The sequence below is a fragment of the Oryctolagus cuniculus genome, chromosome 12, assembly GCF_964237555.1.
Source record: "Oryctolagus cuniculus chromosome 12, mOryCun1.1, whole genome shotgun sequence".
NCBI classification, from domain to species: domain Eukaryota; kingdom Metazoa; phylum Chordata; class Mammalia; order Lagomorpha; family Leporidae; genus Oryctolagus; species Oryctolagus cuniculus.
In genome coordinates, this window is record NC_091443.1 from 110,426,255 (window position 1) to 110,444,146 (window position 17,892).

Here is a 17,892-nt window from a genome sequence, read left to right on the forward strand (position 1 = left end):
CATTATAGTGGCTTTTCCCCATATAACCTCCCTCCCACCTGCAACCATCCCATTTCCCACTCCCTCTCCCAACCCATTCTTCATCAAGATTCATGTTCAATTATCTTTATACACAGAAGATCAACTTAGTATATACTAGGTAAAGATCTCAACAGTTTGCACCCACACAGATACACAAAGTATAAATTACTGTTTGAGTACTAGTTGTACCATTAATTAGCATAGTACAACTCATTAAGGACAGAGATCCTACATGGGGGGGGGGGAGTAATTGCACAGTGAGTCCCGTTGTTGGATTTCACAATTGACACTCTTATTTTTGATGTCTGTAATCACCTGAGGCTCTTGTCATGAGCTGCCAAGAATATGGAAGCCTCTTGAGTTCACAAACTCCGATCTCCATTAGACAAGGCCATAATCAAAGTGGAAGTTCTCTCCTCCCTTCAGAGAAAGATACCTCCTTTGTTGATGGCTCATTCTTTCTGCTGGGATCTCACTCACAGAGATCTTTCATTTAGGTGTTTTTTTTTCCCAGAGTGCCTTGGCATTCCATGCATGAGAAACTCTCCTGGGCTTTTTAGCCGGATCCGCATGCCGTAAGGGCCAGAGTGCTGTTTAGGTCATCTGCCTTTCTATGAGCATGATGTGTATCCCACTTCCCATGTTGGATCGTTCTCTCCTTTTGAATTCCATCAGTTAGTATTAGCAGACACTAGTCTTGTTTATGTGATCCCTTTGACTCTTTTTTTAAAAAACTTTTATTTAATGGATATAAATTAAATATAAATCAATAAATATAAATAAAAATAAATAAATATAAATAAAAGTACAGCTTATGGATTACAATGGCTTTCCCCCCCATAACTTCTCTCCCACCCGCAACCCTCCCTTCTCCTGCTCCTGCTCCCTCTCCCCTTCCATTCACATTAAGATTCATTTTCAATTATCTTTATATGCATAAGATCAATTTAGCATATATTAAGTAAAGCTTTCAACAGTTTGCACCCACACAGAAACACAAAGTGAAAAATACTGTTTGAGTACTAGTTATAGCATTAAATCTCAATGTACAGCACATTAAAGACAGAGATCCTACATGAGGAGTAAGTGCACAATGACTCCTGTTGTTGACTTAACAAATTGACACTCTTGTTTATGGCATCAGTAATCACCCTAGGCTCTTGTCACGAGTTGCCAAGGCTGTGGAGGCCTTTGGAGTTCGCTGACTCTGATCTTATTTAGACAAGGTCATAGTCAAAGTAGAAGTTCTCTCCTCCCTTCAGAGAAAGGTACCTTCTTTGATGACCCATTCTTCCCACTGGCATCTCACTCACAGAGATCTTTCATATAGGTTTTTGGTTTGTTTGGGTTTTTTGTTTGTTTGTTTTTTTGTTTGCCAGAGTGTCTTGGCTTTCCATGCCTAAAATACTCTCATGGGCTCTTCAGCCAGATGCAAATGCCTTAAGGGCTGATTCTGAGGCCAGAGTGCTGTTTAGGTCATCTGCCATTCTATGAGTCTGTTGTGTATCCCGCTTCCCATGTTGGATCGTTCTCTCCCTTTTTTATTCTATCAGTTAGTATTTGCAGACACTAGTCTTGTTTATGTGATCCCTTTGACTCTTAGTCCTATCATTATTATCAGTTTTTAACAGAAATTGATCACTTGGACTAGTGAGATGGCATTGGTACATGCCACCTTGATGGGACTGAATTGGAATCCCCTGGCACGTTTCTCACTCTGCCATTTGGGGCAAGTCCGATTGAGCATGTCCCAAATTGTACATCTCCTCCCTCTCTTATTCCCACTCATATTTAACAGGGATGACTTTTCAGTTAAATTTCAACACTTAAGAATAATTGTGTATTAATTACAGAGTTCAACCAATAGTATTAAGTAGAACAAAAAATACTAAAAGGAATAAAATAGTAAGTTGTTCATCAACAGTCAGGACAAGGGCTGATCATGACACTGTTTCTCATAGTGTCCATTTCACTTCAACAGGTTTCCTTTTTGGTGCTTGGTTCATTGTCATCGATCAGGGAAAACATATGATATTTGTCCCTTTGGGGCTGGCTTAGTTCACTCAGCATGATGTGTTCCAGATGCCTCCATTTTGTTGCAAATAACCAGATTTCATTGCTTTTTACTGCTGTGTAGTATTCTATAGAGTACATGTCCCATACTTTCTTTATCCAGTCTACTGTTGATGGGCATTTAGGTTGGTTCCAGGTCTTAGCTACTGTGAATTGAGCTGCAATAAACATTAAGGTGCAGACCGCTTTTTTGTTTGCCAATTTAATTTCCTTTGGGTAAATTCCAAGGAGTGGGATGGCTGGGTTTTATGGTAGGGTTATATTCAGATTTCTGAGGAATCTCCAGACTGACTTCCATAGTGGGTTTACCAGTTGGATTCCCACCAACAGTGGGTTAGTGTCCCTTTTTCCCCACATCCTCGCCAGCATCTATTGTTGGTAGATTTCTGAATGTGAGCCATTCTAACTGGGGTGAGGTGAAACCTCATTGTGGTTATGATTTGCATTTCCCTGATTGCTAGTGATCCTGAACATTTTTTCATGTGCCTGTTGGCCATTTGGATTTCCTCTTTTGAAAAATGTCTGTTGAGGTCCTTGGCCCATCTCTTAAGTGGGTTGTTTTGTTGTTGTGGAGTTTCTTGATCTCTTTGTAGATTCTGGTTATTAATCCTTTATCTATTGCATAGTTTGCAAATATTTTTTTCCCATTCTGTTGGTCGCCTCTTCACTATTCTGACTGTTTCTTTTGCAGTACAGAAACCTCTCAATTTGATGCAATCCCAATAGTTGATTTTGGCTTTGACTGCCTGTGCCTCCAGGGTCTTTTCCAAGAAGACTTTGCTGGTGCCAATATCTTGCAGGGTTTCTCCAATGTTATCTAATAATTTGATGGTGTCAGGTCATAGATTTAGATCTTTAATCCATGTTGAGTGGATTTTTGTGGAAAGTGAAAGGTAGGGGTCTTGCTTCATGCTTCTGCACGTGGAAATCCAGTTTTCCCAGCACCATTTATTGAATAGACTGTCCTTGCTCCAGGAATTGGTTTTAGATCCTTGATCAAATGTAAGTTGGCTGTAGATGTTTGGGTTGAGTTCTGGTGTTTCTATTCTGTTCCATTGGTCTATCCATCTGTTTCTGTATCAGTACCATGCTGTTTTGATTACCACTGCCCTGTAGTATGTCCTGAAATCTGGTATTGTGATGTCTCCAGCTTTGTTTTTGTTGTACAAGATTGCTTTAGCTATTCGAGGTCTCCTGTGTCTCCATATGAATTTCAGCATCATTTTTTCTAGATCTGAGAAGAATCTCTTTGGTATTTTGATTGGTATCTCATTGAATCTATAAATTGCTTTTGGGAGAATGGACATTTTGATGATATTGATTCTTCCAATCCATGAGCATGGAAGATTTTTCCATTTTTGGGTATCTTCTTCTATTTCTTTCTTTAAGATTTTGTAATTCTCATCGTAGAGATCTTTAACGTCCTTGGTAAGTTTATTCCAAGGTATTTGTTTTTTTTAGCTATTGTGAATGGGATTGATCTTAGCAGTTCTTTCTCAGCCATGGCATCGCTGTTGATTTTTGTGCATTGATTTTATTTCCTGCTACTTATCCAAATTCTTCTACGAGTCTAATAGTCTCTTAGTAGAGTTCTTTGGATCCCCTAAATAAAGAATCATATCGTCTCCAAAGAGGGATCGTTTGAGTTCTTCCTTCCCAATTTGTATCCCTTTAATTTCTTTTTCTTGCCTAATAGCTCTAGCTAAAACTTCCAGAACTATATTGAATAGCAGTGGTGAGAGTGGGCATCACTGCCTGGTACCAGATCTCAGTGGAAATGTTTCCAACATTTCTCCATTCAATAGGATGCTGGCCATGGGTTTCTCATAAATTGCTTTGATTGTATTGAGGAATGTTCCTTCTATACCCAATTTGCTTAGAGTTTTCATCATGAAAGGGTGTTGAATTTTATTGAATGCTTTCTCTGCATCTATTGAGATAATCATATGGTTTTTCTTCTGCAGTTTGTTAATGTGGTGTATCACATTGATTGATTTGTGAACATTGAACCATCCCTGCATACCAGGGATAAATCCCACTTGGTCTGGGTGGATGATTTTTCTGATGTGTTGTTGTATTCTATTGGAGAGAATTTTGTTGAGGATTTTTGCGTCTGTGTTCATCAGGGATATTGGTCTGTAATTTTCTTTCAATGCTGCATCTTTCTCCAGCTTAGGGATTAAGGTGATGCTGGCTTCCTAGAAAGGATTTGGGGACCAGCGCCGCGGCTCACTAGGCTAATCCTCCACCTAGCGGCGCCGGCACACCGGGTTCTAGTCCCGGTTGGGGCGCCGGATTCTGTCCCGGTTGCCCCTCTTCCACAGCTCTCTGCTGTGGCCAGGGAGTGCAGTGGAGGATGGCCCAGGTGCTTGGGCCCTGCACCCCATGGGAGACCAGGAAAAGCACCTGGCTCCTGGCTCCTGCCATCGGATCAGCGCGGTGTGCCGGCCGCAAAGTGCCGGCCGCGGCGGCCATTGGAGAGTGAACCAACGGCAAAGGAAGACCTTTCTCTCTGTCTCTCTCTCTCACTGTCCACTCTGCCTGTCAAAAAATAAAAAAAAGAAAGAAAGAAAGAAAGAAAGAAAGAAAGAAAGAAAGAAAGAAAGAAAGAAAGAAAGAAAGAAAGGAAGGAAGAAAGAATTTGGGAGGATTTTCTCTTGTTTATTGTTCTGAATAGTTTGAGAAGAATTGGAGTTCGTTCTTCTTTAAATGTCTGGTAGGAGCCGACGCTGTCGCTTAATAGGCTAATCCTCCACCTGTGGCACCGGCACACAGGGTTCTAGTCCCGGTCGGGGCACCGGATTCTGTCCCGGTTGCCCCTCTTCCAGGCCAGCTCTCTGCTGTGGCCAGGGAGTGCAGTGGAGGATGGTCCAAGTCCTTGGGCCCTGTACCCCATGGGAGACCAGGAGAAGCACCTGGCTCTTGGCTTCGGATGGGCGCAGTGTGCCGGCCACAGCATGCTGGCCGCAGCGGCCACTAAGGGGTGAACCAATGGCAAAGGAAGACCTTTCTCTCTGTCACTCTCTCTCTCTCATTGTCCACTCTGCCTGTCAAAAAAATACAAATAAATAAATAGATAATTGTCTGGTAGAATTCAGCAGTGAATCCATCTGGTCCTGGGCTTTTCTTTGTTGGGAGGGCCTTTATTACTGTTTCAATTTCTGTCTCAGTTATGGGTCTATTTAGGTTTTCCATGTCTTCATGGTTCAATTTAGGTAGATTGCATGTGTCCAGGAATCTATCCATTTCTGATAGATTTCCCTGTTTGCTGGCATACAACTCTTTGTAGTAATTTCTGATGATTCATTTTTATTTCTGTGGTGTCTGTTGCTACATTTCCTTTTTCATCTCTGATTTTACTGATTTGGGTCTTTTCTTTTTTTTTAGTTAGTTGGGTCAATTTTATTCATTTTAAAAAAAAACAGCTCTTCGTTTGGCTGATTTTTTGTAATTTTTTATTCAATCCTGTTGATTTTTTCTCTGATTTTAATTATTTCTCTTCTCCTACTAGATTTGGGTCTGCTTTGCTGCAGATTTTCTAGATCCTTGAGATGCATTGAAATCTCATTTAATTGGTGCCTTTCCAATTTCTTGATGTAGGCACCTGTTGCTATAAACTTTCCTCTCAACACTGCTTTTACCATATCCCATAAGTTTTGATATGTTGTGTTGTTATACTCATTTACTTCCAGAAAGTTTTTTATTTCTCTTTTGATTTCTTCTATGACCCACTGTTCATTCAGGAGCATGTTGTTCAGTCTCCATGTGTTTGCATACTCTCTAGGGATTCCTGAGTTGCTAATTTCCAACTTCACTCTGCTGTGGTCTGAGAAGCTGCATGGTATGATTACAATTCTCATGAATTTGCTGAGACTTGCTTTATGGCCTAGTATGTGGTCGATCCTAGAGTAGGTTCCATGCACTGCTGAGAAGAATGTAAATTTTTTAAGTGTAGGATGAAAAGTTCTGTAGATATCTGTTAGATCCATTTGGGCAATAATGTCGATTAAATCTGCTGTTTCCTTGATGATATTCTGTCCGGTTGATCTGTCTATTTCTGAGAGTGGAGTATTGAAGTCCCCAGTACTATTGTATTGAGATCTAAGTCTCCCTTTATATCCCTTAATATATCTTTTAAATAGACCGGTGCCCTGTAATTAGGTGCATATACATTTATAATAGTTACATCTTCCTGTTGCATTGATCCCTTAATCATTATGTAGTGCCCTTCTTTGTCTCTCTTAACAGTTTTTGTGTTAAAGTTTATTTTGTCTGATATTAAGATGATGATGCCAGCTCTTGTTTGGTGTCTGTTGGCATGGAATATCTTTTTCCAACCTTTCACTTTCAGTTTTCATGCATCTTTGTTGGAAAGATATGTTTCTTGTAGACAGCAAATAGATGGGTTTTGTTCCTTAATCCATTCAGCCAGTCTGTGTCTTTTAACTGGCAAGTTGAGGCCATTAACGTTCAATGTGACTATTAATAAGTAGTAACTTTGTCCTGCTATTTTCCCAAAGATATTTTCTAGTATATGCTTTGAGCTTCCTATGATCTTTTACTGGGAGGTTTTCTTCCTTTACCTTTTTTCATATTGATGGCCTTGTTTCTGTGTTTCTGTGTGTAGCACATCTTTAAGCATTTTTTGCAGGGCTGGACGAGTGGCAACAAATTCTTTCAATTTCTGTTTGCTATGAAAGGTCTTTATTTCACCTTCATTCACAAATGAGAGCTTTGCAGGGTATAATATTCTGGGCTGGCAGTTTTTTGGGGGCAAGTCCGATTGAACATGTGCCAGACTGTACATCTATCTCCTCCCTCTCTTATTCCCACTCTTATATTTAACAGGGATCACTTTTTCAGTTAAATTTAAACACCTAAAAATAATTGTGTGTTAAAGAGTTCAACCAATAGTATTAAGTAGAACAAAAAAATATTAAAAGGGATAAAGTAGTAAGTTTTTTCTTGACAGTCAGGATAAGGACTGATCAAGTCATTGTTTCTCATAGTGTCCATTTCCCTTCAACAGATTTCCTTTTTGGTGCTCCGTTAGTTGTCACCAGGCAGGGAGCACATATGATATTTCTCCCTTTGGGACTGGCTTATTTCACTCAGCATGATGTTTTCCAGATGCCTCCATTTTGTTGTAAATGACTGGATTTCATTTTTTGATTAAATCTGCTGTTTCCTTGTTGATCTTCTGTCCAGTTGATCTGTCTATTTCTGAAAGTGGAGTATTGAAGTCCCCCAATACTATTGTATTGGAGTCTAAGTCTCCCTTTAAGTTCCTTAACATATCTTTTAAGTAAACCGGTGCCCTGTAATTAGGTGCACATACGTTTATAATAGTTACATCTTCCTGTTGAATTGATCCCCTAATCATTATATAGTGCCCCTCTTTTTTCTCTTAACATTTTTTGTGTTAAAGTTTATTTTGTTTGATATTAAGATGATAATGCCAGCTCTTGTTGGGTGTCTGTTGGCATGGAATACCTTTTTCCAACCTTTCACTTTCAGTCTGCATGCACTTTTGTTGGAAAGATGTGTTTCTTGTAGACAGCAAAGAGATGGGTTTTGTTCTTTAATCCATTCATCCAGTCTGTGTCTTTTAACTGGCAAGTTGAGGCCATTAACGTTCAATGTGACTACTGATAAGTAGTGACTTTGCCCTGCCGTTTTTCCAGATACTTCTAATATATACTTTGAACTTCCTGTGATCTTTTACTGAGAGATTTTCTTCCTTTACCTTCTATTGTATTGATGACCGTGTTTCTGTGTGTAACACATCTTTAAGCATCTTTTGCAGGGCTGGACGAGGGGTGACAAATTCACTCAATTTCTGTTTGCTATGAAAGGTCTTTACTTCACCTTCATTCACAAATGAGAACTATTCAAAATATACTATTCTGGGATGGCAGTTTTTTTCTCTTAGTACTTGGGCTATATCTCACCATTCCCTCCTAACTTGTAGTGTTTCTGATGAGAAGTCTGCTGTGAGTCTAATTGGAGATCCTCTGAGAGTAATCTGGCATTTCTCTCTCTCAAACATTTTAGAATCTTTCCTTTCTGTTTCATGGTGGTGAGTTTGATTGCAGTGTGGCGTGGCGAGGGTCATTTCTGATTATGTTTATTGGGAGTTCTGTGTGCTTCCTCTACTTGGATGTCTCTTTCTTTCTCTAAACCCAGGAAGTTTTCTGCTAGTATCTTGCTAAAAAGGCCCTCTAATCCTTTCTCTCTCCCCATGCCTTCAGGAACTCTAAGAACCTGAATGTTGAGTTTTTTAATAGTATCCTGTAGATTCCCAACAATATTTTTTAGATTTCTAATTTCCTCTTCTTGTCTTTGGTTTCACTGTATATTTTCCTGTGCTCTGTCTTCTAAGTCCAATATTCTTTGCTCTACCTCACTGATTCTGTTTTTAAGGCACTCAACTGTGTTTTTTATTTGTTCTATTGAATTCTTCATTTTGATTTCTCTTCAATATCTCAATTTCATGTTCTATTAAATTCCTCATTTCATTTTGGTTCCTCCTTAAGATTTCATTTTTATGAGAGAGATGTTCTTTCCTGTCCTGCATGAATTTCAGTAGTTCGTGTGTTTGTTTTTGATTACTTCTAAATATTCTTATAATAAATTTTTTAGTTCCTTATCTTGCATTTCTATCTCGTCATCTTCATGATCTTGCATTGAAGTGTCATGTTCTTTTGGGAGCGTCATGTCTTCCTTGTTGTTTTCTCAGTTGTTGCATTTGCTTTGTGGCATTTGTGGAGATACTCGTTGGTTTTTTCTTTTCTTTTTTTTTTCTTCCGCTGTGGTGGCTTTTCTCCTTGTACTATGACTCTGTAGATAAGTGGACTGTCTGCTTTTGGTGAATCTCTAGAGGCTTGTGCTGGGTGTGGCCAGAGACCTCTGTTCAGTTCTTCAGGGTTAAGGGTGTGCCTAAGGTGACACACCTAGGTTTGGTGAGGTAACTCTCTCTCTCTCTCTCTCTCTCTCTCTCTCAATCTCTCTCTCTCCCTCTCTCTCTCTTTAATCAGAAGGGAAGTAATTCCACTCAACTGAGCTCTTCTGCTCGATGGCAATCAGTGCCTGAGCACTAGCCCCAGTGGGTATATCCGTCTGCTCTGTCCCAAGGACCACGCAGATTCCCCGGCTATGTCTCTCACCAGGTAGCCAGGGCCGCCCGAGCTTGTGGCATCTCCCACTGAGACTAATCACGTCTCAGCCACACCGTGAGTTCTCCCACACACCCTCAGGTTTTTTTTTTTTTTCGCACAGTCCCAGTTCATAAGCTCCACACATTCACTAGGTTTTAGTCTCCTGTTATTACTCCCCACCAGAGTCAAGTTTTTCTGCTCAGCTGATTGCCCAGCGCAGCCCTGAGCTGGTGCAGCTGTTAAGTGTGTCCAAAATGGCGTCTGCTCCTTCGGCTTGCATGCCTTTGTAAGGTGTGTGGAGGGAGAGAATTGTGTCTGTCCCATCCCTTTTAATTTTCCTCTCCTCGAGCTAGGCTGGTGTACTTTTCCCCATGGAGCTTAAAGCCTCGTTCCCTCTAGGCTCTTCCTGCTGCTTTTCTGCCAGTGTCTCGGGCTACTGCAGTTTTGTCTCACCTCGCTTTCCAGCGCTGGTGCAGAGGCTCTTGGCAGCTGGGGTCCCTAGCCGTGGGTGCCAGTGCCCTCCATGTAGGTCCACCGTGTCCCGCTAATTTTGGAAGCCTTGGCTCTGCTGTTTTTTCCCTAACAGTTCCCTGAGACTACAGTGTCACCACTTTTATTGAACTGCCTTCTCCTGAACTATCAGTAAGCTCCCTCCCTATTCTATCATCATGGAACCCTACTGAATACTTTTCTAAGTCGAGTCACTGCTTTATAAAGTTTCATGTATTGGGGTTTTTTTTTTTTTGACAGGCAGAGTGGACAGTGAGAGAGTGAGACAGAGACAGAAAGAAAGGTCTTCCTTTGCCATTGGTTCACCCTCCAATGGCCGCCGCGGCTGGCGCACCGCACTGATCCGATGGCAGGAGCCAGGTGCTTCTCCTGGTCTCCCATGGGGTGCAGGGCCCAAGTACTTGGGCCGTCCTCCACTGCACTCCCGGGCCACAGCAGAGAGCTGGACTGGAAGAGGGGCAACCGGGACAGAATCTGGCACCCCGAGGCGCTGGCCCATGTATTGGGTTTCATACAGTTACCATCACTAGGCACTGTTAAACTTCTGGCACTTGGGAGAAATTTCATTTTCTTTTGACGTTTACAATTCATAAAGAGTAACTCAAATGTCATCCTGTTATCATTTCCCTACATGGAATCTACCTTTGTCCTTTCTGGATGCATTCAGACTTTTTCTCTATTTTTGGTTGTCAGCAGTCTGACTTCAGGGTCTCTAGATCACGATTCTGCTTGTGTTTACCCTGCTGGTGACTTGTAGTACCTTTGAATCTGAGCTCCGTTGTTCTTTTTGAAATTTGCCAGAGCTCAGGCTGGGTCTCCCATGTTGGTGACAGGCATCCAAGTACTCGGGCCATCAGCTGCTACCTCCCAGGGTGTGCATCAGCTGGGAGCTGGATTAGAAGTGTAGTAGCCAGGACTTGAACCAGGCTGCTCCTAACACCTGTCCCCCACCTTCGTTCTTTTGCATGTGGTTAGTTTTCACAGTGGTGTTTGTTGGAAAAAGTTCTCTTTTTCCACTGAGTGTCTTGGAAGTCTTAACAGAAATGGATCATGAAGTGTGAAGCTTTGTTGCTGACTGACATTTCTTTTCCATTGACTGGCGTGGTTGGTGTCTTTGTAGTAGGTTTTGTATAGGAAATGTGAATGCTTCAACCTTCTTTACGAGGTTGTTTGGGCTCTCCTGGGTCTCTTGCCTTTTATGTGAATGCTGTGATCAGCCTGCTTGTTTCTGCAAAATAGGTAGCTGGGATTTTAATAGAGATGACATTAATGTGAGGAGCATTGCCCTCTTAACAATGTCATGTTTTCCAATTCATGAACGTTGATGGCATTCTGTTGATTTAGCTCTTCCGTAAATCTTTTTAATGATCATTTGTATTTTTCGTTGTTGATGTCTTGTAACTTCTTTTAAACTTATTCCTGTTCTTTTGATGCTGTTGATGGAGTTGTTTTCTTAATTTCACTCTTGTATTTATTGTCATTTTACAGAAATATCATTGATTTTTGCAGAACGATCTTGTTTCTTGGAATTGTGCTGAACTCATTTTTCAGTCTCAGTAGATTTTTCTGGATTCCTTAGAATTCTTGTAGATTATGTCATCTCAACTAAAGAAATTTTTTCCTTCCCATTTTTCCTTACATTAAATGCTTGATATATATGTTGAGAAACTGGATAGCCAGCCTTACATTACAAAACTTAAGTTTTTATCTTACAGTTTGTGAAAATGATATCTTTAAATCTTTAAGATTTATTTGATTAATTTGAAAGGCATAGTGACAGCAAGATGGAGTGACAAAGAGCGAAAAATCTTCCATCTTCTGGTCTGCTCCCTAAATGGCTGCAGCTGCTAGGGCTGGGCCAGCTCCATCCCTGTCTCCCATGTGGGTGGCAGAGCTCCAAGTCCTTGGGGTGTTTTCCAGGGCTGTTTTCTGCTGCTTTCCCAGGTGCACAATCAGAGCTGGATCAGAAGTGGAGCATCTGAAACATGAACCAGTGCTCCAGTGTGGGTGCTGACATTGCAAGCTGTGGCTTAACCTGCTTTGTGTAACGCCCATCCCCCGTTTTAAATATTCATAGTCCTTAAGGAAAAAGTCATCTTTGATTCTTCCTTCCTTCCCTCCCTCCTTCCCTCCTTCCCTCCCTTCTCTTCTTTCCTTCCAAGGCAGAGTTCGAGAGAGAGAATTATAGAAAGATATCTTCCATCTGATGGTTCACTCCCAAGTGCCCACAACAGCTGTAGCTGGACCAGGTGAAAGCCAGGAGCCTGGAATTCCAGCTGAGTCTCCCACATGGGTGGCAGGGGTCCTTGCACTTGGGCCCTCTTCCATTGCTTTCCCAGCTGCATTATCAGGGATCTGGGTCAGAAGTGCAACAGCTGAGACATGAGCCAGTGCCTCTCTGGGGTGCTGGCCCCTCAAGCAGCAGCTTAACCTGCTGTGCCCTAACAATAGCTCCAACAGTGCCTTTCTCTTTAAGGTCGATTGATCTCTGAAGTTTATAGTCCATGTTGTCAGTATATTTATTGCTGAAAAATGATGCAAAGGGATCTTAGTAAAATGTGGGGGGGGATTTGAACATAAAAAAGGGTGTTTGTCTACTTCTAGACCGTCTTCCTGGTTTCACTCATGTTTCCTGAGGTTACTGTTTAAAGGAAAGAAGAAATACTTTGGCTGGTATTGTGGCTTAGGTGGGTTAAATTGCTGCCTATGATGCTGGCATCGCATCTGGGCAGCAGTTTGTGTCCCAGCGAATCTACTTCCAGTCCAGCTCCCTGCTAATGGCTGGAAAAGCAGCACCCACGTGGGAGACCCAGATGAAGCTCCTGGGTCCTGGCTTCTGTCTAGCCCAGCCCTGGTACTGGCTATTTGGGTGGTGAACCAGCAGAGGGAAGATTGGTCCATCTCTCTCCCTGCCATTCCTACCCCCATAGCTCTCTCTTTCGAATAAACCAAATTACCTTTAAGAAAGGAAGAAGAATTAAGAGTTTGTTATTAAGTTCTCTAATTGGGAGCATTTGTAAACACAGTTATGGGACTTAGTTCGTGTTATTTAGATGTTTCTGTCATATTTAACAAACAGTTGCTATTGAAAATACATTAATTTCATTGTTTTTAATAAACTTGTTTCATGTGTAATTTTTCTTAATACGCATTTGAAATTTTTTTTTCTCTTGCTAGATATAACACGGAAAAGTCCCAGAACACCTCTTTCTGATCTCCAGGGCATGAATGCTCTGAATGAACAAAACCAGCAGTGAGTGTGTTTTCTTTATGTTGACAGGAATGTAAAAGAAGTGCCTCACTTTCCTATTACTTGTGTGCCTTTAAAAGTTTGAAGAAAGTCAGGCTTGGTTTGTTTTTCATTTCTTAAAGCTTCTCTAAATGATATAGCAACAAGTGAATAGGTTAGAATTAGCAAAACGTGTCTAGGGTTGCTTAGGATAAAATGACTATAGAACGTAGGAGCTTCATCTGGCTTACATTCTGATATCTTGCATTTTACATGTTTTGCAAAATTTAAGGTTTATTCTGCTTGTCTTTGGAGCAATTTTATTGGAAAGTAATAATTGAATAATTTGACTTAGGCAAAAGTATTTGATTTTTTAAAAATTTATTTATTTATTTTATTTTTTTGACAGGCAGAGTGGACAGTGAGAGAGAGAGAGACAGAGAGACAGAGAGAAAGGTCTTCCTTTGCTGTTGGTTCACCCTCCAATGGCGCACCGTGGCCGGCGCACCGCACTGATCTGATGGCAGGAGCCAGGTGCTTCTCCTGGTCTCCCATGGGGTGCAGGGCCCAAGCACTTGGGCCATCCTCCACTGCACTCTCTGGCCACAGCATAGAGCTGGCCTGGAAGAGGGGCAACCGGGACAGAATCCGGCGCCCTGACCGGGACTAGAACCCGGTGTGCCGGCGCCGCAAGGGGGAGGATTAGCCTAGTGAGCTGCGGCGCCGGCCAAAAAGTATTTGATTTACATAATACCTTTTTCTTGGTGAGTGTCTTTACCAAAGCTTATCTTTTAAAATTTTGGAGTATAGTTTGGAAGCAAGTAAAATTTTCAGAATTAACAAATGAAGATTTGCTTTTACACATATCATTTCATAAATAATGTAATTATATGAGCAGAAAAACATTTAATTTCTAGAGTGTGCCCTACAGACCCTTAGCAGAACTGAGCCTCTTAGTGTCCTAGATGTCCAGATGGTCTGTAGTTAGAATGGAATTGTAACTGCATGGATCTTTTTTTCCAGTTGAGTGTGTCTCCGTTTCTTTTCTGTGTTGTCACTTGTTTGCTCACTACCTTTGGTATGACTCTTGCTTATTAAGAAGTGTGGTTTCACTCACTCCATATATAGGAGCTGCAAATCCCACGTAGCTGGGCCCACACACATTCATCTCCGGTGCGGACGTACTGGACTGTTTGCCATCTTCATAGTGTATGCCCTTTGTTTTCTTACCAGTGATTCCTAGCTAATGATGTAATCTGCCCTCATATTAGCACGCTAAGTTTTACAAACAAGACAACAGGAGTTGTGAATCTTGACAGTGTAGCTTCACCCCTTCTGTGGCCCCATTGTCACCCTGGTTGGGGATCTGTAACTTAAGAGACCCGTTTTCTTAATTTGGAAAACGACAACTCTATGCCATGCCCCATGTCCCAAAGCAGTTTATTGGGATAAGTCTCCTAACTCCTGTTTTGTGTTTATCTTTGCCCTTTCAGGTGTGGATACCTAAAATGGCCTTTTCTGGCTTTCTGTTTTTACTGTGTTGGTTAGGGTGGTCCAATATTTTAGTTGAGACTAATTGCTGAGGTCACAGCTCAGGCAGTTATGTGTGGAGATCCTCACTGGTTTCTTTGTTGTTTTACTTTGTTTTTGTCCTGTGATGGCTTTATCTTTGGACTGTGCCTCTTAGGCTTAGTGGAGTGCCCACTTTTTCAGTGACTCCCTAGGTGTGTGGTGGGTGTGGCCAGGGAGGTCTCTTCAGTGCTTCTGGGTGAAGGGAGTGTCCAAGGTGACACCCTCAGGTCGGGTGTGCCCATTTTTTTTTTCTCAGAGGGGAGGTTGTTTCCACTCTGTTGGCAGAGTCTCACGCTCACCTCCTCTCCGCTAAGGAAACCAGTGCCTGGGTGCTAGCCCCGGTGGGTATAATATTTGTCTGTGTTTCCACTAGAACCACACAAAGGATCCGTGCAGTCATCTGTACAAGCCCGGATTCCACAGCAGTGACCCTCACCAGGGAATCCCGGGTGCAGCCTCCCACGTGGACTGCCCAGAGTCCCCTGCACACCCTGAGCCCTCCCAAGCAGCCACAGCGTTTTCACAGTCCTGGCACACCAGCTCCCACAGTCGGGACCCCCCAGCCCCTGTCAGTTTTCCCATCCAGACTCAGGCATCTCTGCTCAGCTGCTTTCTGGGCACAGGGGAATGAGCGTCTCAGCTGTTACTCTGTCCAGAATGGCACCCACCTTCCCTCAGCTTGTTACAGGACGCTGATGCAGGGTGGTCGGGAGAGAGAAACGTGCCCCCATTTTTTACCCTCTACTTTGGCATTCCCACCAGACTTCCCACAGCTGTAACTCCAGTGGCTTGGGCTGCTACAGACTGGTCTCCCCTCACTCCAGAGCTGGTCTGAGCTTCTCAGCTGCTGGGGTCCTGAGTTGTGCATGTCCACACCCTCCACACAGGTGCACAGTGTCCCTTCAAATAGCACGAAGTTTGCTCTGCCATTTTCTCCTGAACTCTTCCCTGAGACTGCACTCTCTCCACTTTTTGTTACACTCTCTTCTCCTTGACTAGAGCAGTAAGCTCCCTCCCTATTCTGCCATCTTGGATCTCTCTGTCCGTCTGTATCTTTTTTGAAAAAATATTTGTTTATTTGAATGTCAGAGTTACAGAGAGAGAGAGAGAGAGAGAGAGAGATCTTCCACCTGCTGGCTCACTCCCCCAGATGGCTGCAGTGGCAGTGGCTGGCCCAGGACCAAGCCAAAAACCAGGAACATCACCGGAGTCTCCTATGAGGGTACAAGGGACCAAGCACTTGGGCCATGCCCTACTGCTTTTCCCAGGCCATTAGCAGGGAGCTGGATGAGAAGTGGGACAGCCAGGAGTTGAACTGGTGGCCACAGGGGATGCCAGCATCCCAGGCAGAGACTCGGCCTGCTACGCCATAACGTCAGCACCATTTGTTTTTCTTGACAAAGTTATGAAATTAAACATACTTCTGCCATTCTCCCTTAAGAGTAGATATTATTTAGAAAAAATGAACGATGGGATTGGTGGCTCTGGTTTGGCTGTTTTACATGTTAACTGTGTGAATGGGAGGACTTTGCCTCCTCGATAAGTGGAGCACTTCTACTTGGGTTTTCATTGTCTGTGGGATGCTGGGAGTAGACGTTAGCCCCCGTGGGGCCAGGGAGGCATGAAGAGTTAGGACCTGAGCCTGTCAAGGCTGGGCACAGAGGATGCACAGCCCAGTGGCATGTTGCCTGCCCAGCAGAGCCCCCACTTGGGACATCGCCAACTGCCAGGGCTGCCAAGGTTTAGGAATTTTCCGTTCTAAGAGGGCAAGGAGGCAGCCAGTCACAGAAGAGAAGGCTTTATTTTAGGGGGAGATAATGGAGGGGTACAGAAGATGGGGGTTCAGTCTGTCTGGACAGAGGTCAAAGAGGGGTTGGCGCCGGGCTTGGTTTCTCTGGAGGGCGCCCTGTCTTGAAGGCAGGCAGGCATTGTCTGGGGCCAGAGGCTTGGAGGCAGGCGAGGTGGAGTCAGGCCCTTTGTGAGGCTGGAAGCTGGGGGCGCGTGGGCAGAGAAGCAGGCGGGCGGGCAGGTGGAGCTGGGGCGCCCCTGTCACCAGGTGTGGTCAGGACGCCAGGCTGGGTGGAGGAGCCCTTTGGCTGAGGCAGGCAGGGTGGGAGCTCCTGTCCATCATTCGGGCTGGAGCAGGCGCCCTGTTGATTAGGCCAGCGTGTTGGGGGTGCCGCTTTCATTGTATGCAGGCTGGGGAGCCTCTGTCGTGGCGGCAGCTGGGCTCAGGCTTCCCCGTTCTTGAGTTGGTCCAGGTAGCAGCACCCTGATAGAACTCCAGGATGGGGCACCCCGGCAGAATCATTGGAGGTTAGGGTGCCCCTGTCACAGAGTCAGTAGAGGCCAGAGCATGCCTTTCTTCGAGTTAGTCCACGTTGGGGCACCCCAGTTAGTCAGGAAAGGTTGGAGTGCCCCACTCAGATGGAGAGGTTGGGGCACCCCAGTCAGAGTGCGAAGAGGTTGGGGTGCCCCAGTAATATTGAGGAGAGATTGGGGTGCCCCATTTGTGTAGGAGAGGTAGGGGCACCCCATCATGTAGTGGAGAGGTAGGGGCACCCCATTAGCTATAGGAGAGGTGGGGAACCCCATCATGTAGTGGAGAGGTAGAGGCACCCCATCATGTATAGGAGAGGTAGGAGCACCCCATTATATATAGGAGGGGTAGGGGCACCCCATCATGTATAGGAGAGGTAGGGGCACCCCATCAGCTATAGGAGGGGTAGGGGCACCCCATCATGTACAGGAGAGGTAGGGGCACCCCATCAGGTAGAGGAGTGGTAGGGGCACCCCATCAGTCATAGGAGAGGTAGGGGCACCCCATCATGTATAGGAGAGGTAGGGGTACCCCATTATGTATAGGAGAGGTAGGGGCACCCCATCATGTATAGGAGAGGTGGGGTACCCCATTATGTATAGGAGAGGTAGGGGCACCCCATCAGTCATAGGAGAGGTCGGGGCACCCCATCATGTATAGGAGAGGTCGGGGCACCCCATCAGTCATAGGAGAGGTCGGGGCACCCCATCAGGTAGAGGAGAGGTAGGGGCACCCCATCAGTTATAGGAGAGGTAGGGGCACCCCATCAGTCATAGGAGAGGTAGGGGCACCCCACTGTATAGGAGGGGTAGGGGTACCCCATCATATATAGGAGAGGTCCGGGCACCCCCTCAGGTAGAGGAGAGGTCGGGGCACCCCATCATGTATAGGAGAGATAGGGGCACCCCATCATGTATAGAAGTAGGGGCACCCCATCATGTATAGGAGAGGTAGGGGCACCCCACTGTATAGGAGGGGTAGGGGCACCCCATCATGTATAGGAGAGGTAG

The 17,892-nt window shown here is 44.1% G+C and overlaps 1 long non-coding RNA gene across 2 annotated transcripts in view; it reads left to right on the forward strand.

Moving 5' to 3' along the window:
* Positions 1 to 17,892, forward strand: part of LOC127483761 (uncharacterized) — a 124,915-nt gene that overhangs the window by 51,741 nt on the left and 55,282 nt on the right. For both annotated transcript variants that reach the window (XR_011381105.1, XR_011381106.1), the window contains exon 3: positions 12,939 to 13,014. This is a non-coding gene — a long non-coding RNA (uncharacterized lncRNA). The remainder of the gene's footprint in view (positions 1 to 12,938; positions 13,015 to 17,892) is intronic.